The sequence below is a fragment of the Dama dama genome, chromosome 28, assembly GCF_033118175.1.
Source record: "Dama dama isolate Ldn47 chromosome 28, ASM3311817v1, whole genome shotgun sequence".
Taxonomy (NCBI): domain Eukaryota; kingdom Metazoa; phylum Chordata; class Mammalia; order Artiodactyla; family Cervidae; genus Dama; species Dama dama.
The window spans coordinates 39,210,549-39,217,822 of record NC_083708.1 but is presented as its reverse complement, the minus strand read 5'-3'; the positions used below and the strand labels follow the sequence as shown (position 1 = coordinate 39,217,822).

The 7,274-nt window shown below is 40.2% G+C and overlaps 1 non-coding gene across 1 annotated transcript; it reads left to right on the top strand.

Moving 5' to 3' along the window:
• The first annotated feature begins 5,610 nt into the window (after window positions 1-5,610).
• Window positions 5,611-5,683, top strand: TRNAV-UAC (transfer RNA valine (anticodon UAC)). The gene has a single exon. It is a non-coding gene; the product is annotated as a tRNA-Val (tRNA).
• Window positions 5,684-7,274: the final 1,591 nt, after the last annotated feature.

Sequence of the window (7,274 nt, the reverse complement as noted above, 5' to 3'; positions counted from 1 at the left end):
TTTCTGAGTTGCGAAGATCCCCTGGAGAAGGGATAGCCTACCCACTCCAGTATTCTTGCCTGGAGAATCCCCATGGAAGCCTGGTAGCTGGGTAACCCCATGTAGCCTGGTAGGCTACAGTCCATGGGGTTACAAAGAGTCGGACATGACTGAGCATTAAGCACACACATGAACAATTTTGTATCACTATATAAATTTGACAGTTTAGATTAAATGGATAAATTCCTTGTGTAACATTTTCTAAAACTGACACAGGCAAAAATAATTTTTTAATGGAGTATCTCCTAAATTAAGGAAACTGAATTTACAATTACAAACATTTAAGAAAATTCCACACCCAGATGGTTTAACTGGTAAATTCTATGTATATTACTAGCATCAAACAAAATCCATCAAAAAATACAAAGAAAACACTTCCCAATTCATTTTAAGAGACCTTCATGATCCTGATACAAAAATCCAATAAAGATATTGTAAGAAAATTACTAATCAATAATCCTCTTGAACATAGATGCAAAAATGAACACAGTAAAATATTAGAAAATAGAATTTAGCAATATATAAAAAAGATAATCATGACCAGGGGGTATATCCTAGGATATCAGATTTCCCACATTCATCAGAATGACTAAAATTAATATGACTGAAAATGTTAAGCATTGATGAGGACACAGAGAACTGAAGCTTTCATATGTTGTTTTGACAGCCTTTTATAAAGTCAAACATAAGTACCATATAATCCAGTCATTCCATTACTAAGTATTTACTAGGAAAATGATAATGTCTGTGAAATTTTATACATGATTATTTATAGTAGCTTTATTCATTATTGCCCCAAACAGGAAATAATCCAAATATTGAACAAGGGGTGAATAATAAATAAGTTGTAATATTTCTAGTCAATTACTCTGCAGTAAAAAGGTGCAAGCTACTGATTTCAAGCTACGACATGAATGAATCTCAAAAACATGATACCAAGTGAAAAAACAAACAAACAGATAAACCAAGGATTACTGTATGTGTCTATTTATAGGAAAATTATGAAGAGGTAACACTAATCTATGACAGTAGAAATCAGGGAGTGGTTGTGTCAGAGGGCAGGGACTGCCTGTAAAGAACCCAAGGGAACTTGTGCGGGTGACGGAAATCTTTAACGTCTTGAGTGGAATGTTAATTATGTGAATGTACAAATTTGTCAAAAGTCAATGAAGCACTTAATATATGTGCATTTCTGTCTGTGCGAATATTACTTTAGTTTTAAACAAATAAGAAAAATAAATCTCCAAACCAAACCAATACAATGCAGCAAGCAAGTCTTTCCAACTAAAAATATTTTAAAAATTCACCCAAAGAATTTGAAAACTTATGTACACACCAAAAGGCTTCCCTGGTGGCTTAGATGGTAAAGAATCTGCCTGCAATGCAGGAAACCCGGGTTTGATTCCTGGATCAGGAAAATTCCCTGGAAAATAGAGTGGGAAAACATGCACACGGTTCTATATAGGAAACTTATTCATAACTGGCAACACTTGGAAGCAACCAAGCTGTCCTTCAGTAGGTGAATGGACAAATAATCTGTGGTATATCTAGACAATGGAATACTACTCAATACTAAAAAGAAATGAGTTCCAAAGAATAGCAAGGAGAGATAAAAAAAAAAGCCTTCCTCAGTGATCAATGCAAACAAATAGAGGAAAACAATAGAATGGGAAAGACTAGAGATCTCGTCAAGAAAATTAGAGATGCTAAGGGAACATTTCATGCAAAGATGGGCTCAATAAAGGACAGAAATGGTATGGACCTAACAGAATTAGAATATATTAATAAGAGGTGGCAAGAATACATAGAAGAACTGTACAAAAAAAGATCTTCACAACCCAGATAATCACGATGGCATGATCACTCACCTATAGCCAGATATCCTGGAACGGGAAGTCAAGTGGGCCTTAGGAAGCATCACTACAAATAAAGCTAGTGGCGATGATGGAATTTCAGTTGAGCTATTTCAATTTGTAAAAGATGATGCTGTGAAAGTGTTGCACTCAATATGTCAGCAAATTTGGAAAACTCAGCAGTGGCTACAGGACTGGAAAAGGTCAGTTTTCATTCCAATCCCTATGAAAGGCAATGCCAAAGAATGCTCAAACTATCGCACAATAGCATTCATCTCATACGTGAGCAAAGTAATGCTCAAAATTCTCCAAGCCAGGCTTCAACATTACATGAACCGTGAACTTCCAGATATTCTAGCTGGTTTTAGAAAAGGCAGAGGAACCAGAGATCATATTGCCAATATCCACTGGATCATCGAAAAAGCAAGAGAGTTCCAGAAAAACATCTAGTTCTGCTTTATTGACTATGCCAAAGCCTTTGACTATGCAGATCACAATAAACTGTGAAAAATTCTGAAAGAGATGGGAATACCAGACCACCTGACCTTCCCCTTGAGAAATCTGTATGCAGGTCAGGAAGCAATAGTTAGAACTGGACATGGAACAACTGACTGGTTCCAAACAGGAAAAGGAGTACGTCAAGGCTGTATATTGTCACCCTGCTTATTTAACTTATGCAGAGTACATCACGAGAAATGCTGGGCTGGATGAAGCACAAGCCTAAATCAAGATTGCCGGGAGAAATATCAATAACCTCAGATACGCAGATGACACCACCCTTATGGCAGAACTAAAGAGCCTCCTGATAAAAGTGAAAAAGGAGAGAGTGAAAAAGTTGGCTTAAAGCTCAACATTCATAAAACTAAGACCATGGCATCCGGTCCCATCACTTCATGGCAAATAGATGGAGAAACAGTGGTAGACTTTATTTTTAGGGGGCTCCAAAATCACTGCAGATGGTGACTGCAGCCATGAAATAAAAAGACGCTTACTCCTTGGAAGAAAAGTTATGACCAACCTAGACAGCATATTAAAAGGCAGAGACATTACTTTGCCAACAAAGGTCCGTCTAGTCAAGGCTATGGTTTTTCCAGTGGTCATGTATGGATATGAGAGTTGGACTATAAAGAAAGCTGAGTGCTGAAGAATTGATGCTTTTGAACTGTGGTGTTGGAGAAGACTCTTGAGAGTCCCTTGGACTGCAAGGAGATCCAACCAGTCCACCCTAAAAGGAAATCAGTCCTGAATGTTCATTGGAAGGACTGATGTTGAAGCTGAAACTTCAATACTTTGGCCACCTGATGCTAAGAGCTGACTCATTTGAAAAGACCCTGATGCTGGGGAAGATTGAAGGCGAGAGGACAAGGGGACAACAAAGGATGAGATGGCTGGATGGCATCACCGACTCAATGGACATGAGTCTGAGTAAACTCTGGGAGTTGGAGATGGACAGGGAGGCCTGGCATGTTGCAGTCCATGGGGTCACAAAGAGTTGGAAACAACTGAGTGACTGAACTGAACTGAACTGAAAAAGAAATGAGCTATCAATCTACAAAAAGACACAGAGAGATCTTAAAGGTATACTGTTAAGAGAAAGAAGCCTATCTGAAAAGGTTACATTTTATATGACTCTGAATGTATGGCATTCTGCAAAAGGCAAAACTGTGGGAAAAGCTATTAATTAAAAAAATAAAATCAATGGTTGCTAGGGGTTTAAAGAGAGGTGACAGTGAAGTTGCTCAGTCGTATCTGACTCTTTGCGACCCGTGGACTATAGCCCACCAGGCTCCTCTGTCCATGGGATTCTCCAGGCAAGAATACTGGAGTGGGTTGCCATTTCCTTCTCCAGGGGATCTTCCCAACCCAGGGATCGAACCAGGGTCTCCCACATTGCAGGCAGACACTTTAACCTCTGAGCCACCAGGGAGAGGTAGGGGTCACTAAATGTAGTATAGGGAATTTTTAGGATATTGAGACTATTCTGTATGATACTAAAAGGGTGGATAAGTTCAGTTCAGTCACTCAGTCATGTCTGACTCCTTGTGACCCCATGGACTGCAGCATGCCAGGATTCCCTGTCCGTCACCAACTCCCAGAGCTTGCTCAAACTCATGTCCATCAAATTGGTGATACAGTCCAACTATCTCATCCTCTGTCATCCCCTTCTCCTCCTGCCTTCAATCTTTCCCAGCACCAGGGTCTTTTCCAATGAGTCATTTCTTCACATCAGGTGGCCAAAGTACTGGGCTTTTGGCTTCAGCATCAGTCCTTCCAATAAATGTTCAGGACTGATTTCGTTTAGGATTGACTGGTTTGATCTCCTTGCTGTCCAAGGGATTCTCAAGAGTCTTCTCCAACACCACAGTTCAAAAGTATCCATTCTTCGGGGCTCAGCTTTCTTTATAGTCCAACTCACATCAACACATGGCTACTGGAAAAACCATAGCTTTGACTAAACTGACTTTTGTAGGCAAAGTAATGTCTCTGCTTTTTAATATGCTGTCTAGGTTGGTCATAGTTTTTCTTCCAAGGAGCAAGCATCTTTTAATTTCATGGCTGCAGTCACCAACCGCAGTGATTTTGGAGCCCAAGAAAATAAAGTCTCACTGTTTGCATCGTTTCCCCATCTATTTGACATGAAGAGATGAGATCGGATGCCATGATCTTAGTTTTTTGAATGTTGAGTTTTAAGCCAAATTTTTCACTCTCCTCTTTCACTTTTATCAAGAGGCTCTTTAGTTCTTCTTTGCTTTCTGTCATAAGGGTGGTCTCATCCGCCTATCTGAAGTTATTGATATTTCTCCTGGCAATCTTGATTCCAGCTCATGCTTCATCCAGTCTGGCATCACTTTGCTAGTGTGTGAGATAAGTGCAATTGTGTGGCAGTTTGAACATTCTTTTGCAAAGCCTTTCTTTGGGATTGTAAAGAAAACTGACCTTTTCCATTCCTGTGCCACTGTTGAGTTTTCTAAATTTGCTGACATATTGAGTACAGCACTTTCACAGCATCATCTTTTACAATTTGAAATAGCTCAACTGGAATTCTAACACTTCCACTAGCTTTGTTCTTAGTGAGGCTTCCTAAGGCCTACTTGACTTCCCACTCTAGGATGTCTGGCTCTAAAGGTGAAGGATCATACCATCGTGGTTATCTTGGTCATGAAGATCTTTTTTGTATAGTTCTTCTGTGTATTCTTGCCACCTGTTTTTAGTATCTTCTGCTTCTGTTAGGTCATACCATTTCTGACCTTTATTGTGCCCATCTTAGCATGAAATGTTCCCTTAGTATCTCTAATTTTCTTGAAGAGATTTCTAGTCTTTCCCATTCTATTGTTTTCCTTTATTTATTTGCATTGATCACTTAGGAAGGCTTTCTTATCTCTCCTTGCTATTCTTTGGAACTCTGCATTCAGAGTATATCTTTCCTTTTCTCCTTTGCCTTTAGCTTCTCATCTTTTCTCAGGTATTTGTAAGGGCTCCTCAGACAACCATCTTGCCTTTTTGCATTTCTTTTTCTTGGGGATGGTCTTGATCATTGCCTCCTGGACAATGTCACGAATCTCCATCCATAGTTCTTCAGGCACTCTGTCTATCAGATCTAATCCCTTGAATCTACTTGTCACTTCCACTGTATAATCATAATGGATTTGATTTAGGTCATACCTGAATGGTCTAGTGGTTTTCCCTACTTTCTTCAGTTTAACTCTGAATAGCTCATGGTTCCATAGTGTAGTGGTTAGCATATCTGCTTTACATGCAGAAGGTCCTGGTTTTGATCCCCAGTGGAACCCACTCCTAAGGTTATGTCTATGCTTCCCTTGTGCCTCAGCTGGTAAAATAATATGCCTACAATGCCAGAGACCTGGGTTTGATCCCTGGGTTGGGAAGATCCCATGAAAAAAGAAATGGCAACCCACTACAGTACTCTTGTCTGGAGCGGACAGAAAGGAGCGGGACATCCTCCATGGACAGAGGAGCAGGACAGGCTGCAGTCCATGGAATCACAGAGTCAGACACGACTGTGTGACTAACCTTTCTTTCTTTGCAATAAGGAGTTCATGATCTGAACCACAGTCAGCCCGTGTTCTTGTTTTTGCTGACTGTATAGAGCTTCTCTTTCTTCAGCTACAAGGAATATAATCAATCTGATTTTTGTATTGACCATATGGGGATGTCTATGTGTAGAGTCGTCTCTTTTGTTGGAAGATGGTGTTTGCTATGACCAGTGCATTCCCTTGGCAAAACTCAGTGAGCCTTTGCCCCGCTTCATTTTGTACTCCAAGGCCAAACTTGCCTGTTACTCCAGGTATCTCTTGACTTCCTACTTTTCCAGTCCCCTATGATGAAAAGGACATCTTTTTTTGGTGTTAGTTCTAGAAGGTCTTGTAGGTCTTCATAGAACCATTCAACTTCAGCTTCTTCAGCATTAGTGGTTGGAGCATAGACTTGGATTACTGTGATGTTGAATGATTTGCCTTGTAAATGAACAGAGATCATTCTGTTTTTGAGATTGCACCCAAGTACTGCATTTCAGACTCTTTTGTTGACTATGAGGGCTACTCCATTTCTTCTAAGGGATTCTTGCCCACAATAGTAGATATAATGGTCATCTGAATTAAATTCACCCATTCCAGTCCATTTTAGTTGACTCCTAAAATGTCAATGTTCACTCTTGCCATCTCCTGTTTGACCACTTCCAATTTACCTTGATTCATGGACCTAACATTCCAGGTTCCTATGCACTACTGTTCTTTACAGCATCGGACTTTACTTCCACCACCAGTCACATCCACAGCTGGGTGTTGATTTCACTTTGGCTCTGTCTCTTCATTCTTTCTGGAATTATTTCTTCACTCTTCTCCAGTAGCATATTGGGTACCTACTAACCTGGGGAGTTCATCTTTCAGTGTCATATCTTTTTGCCTTTTCATACTGTTCATGGGGTTCTCAAGGCAAGAATACTGAAGTGGTTTGCCATTCCCTTCTCCAGCGGACCACATTTTGTCAGAACTCTTCACCATGACCCATCTGTCTTGGGTGGCCCTACACGGCATGGCTCATAGTTGTGTTGAGTTAAACAAGGCTGTGGTCTATGTGATCAGTTTGGTTAGTTTTCTGTGATAGTGGTTTTCATTCTGTCTGCCCTTTGATGGATAAGGATAAGATGCTTATGGAAGCTTCCTGATGGGAGACACTGACTGTGGGGGAAACTGGGTCTTGCTCTGATGGGTGGGGCCATGCTCAGTAAATCTTTAATCCAATTTTCTGTTGATGGGTGGGGCTGTGTTTCCTCCCTGTTTTTTGACCTAAGACCAAACTATGGTAGGGATAATGAAGATAATGGCGACCTCCTTCAAATTGTCTTATATTCAGTGCCCCTGA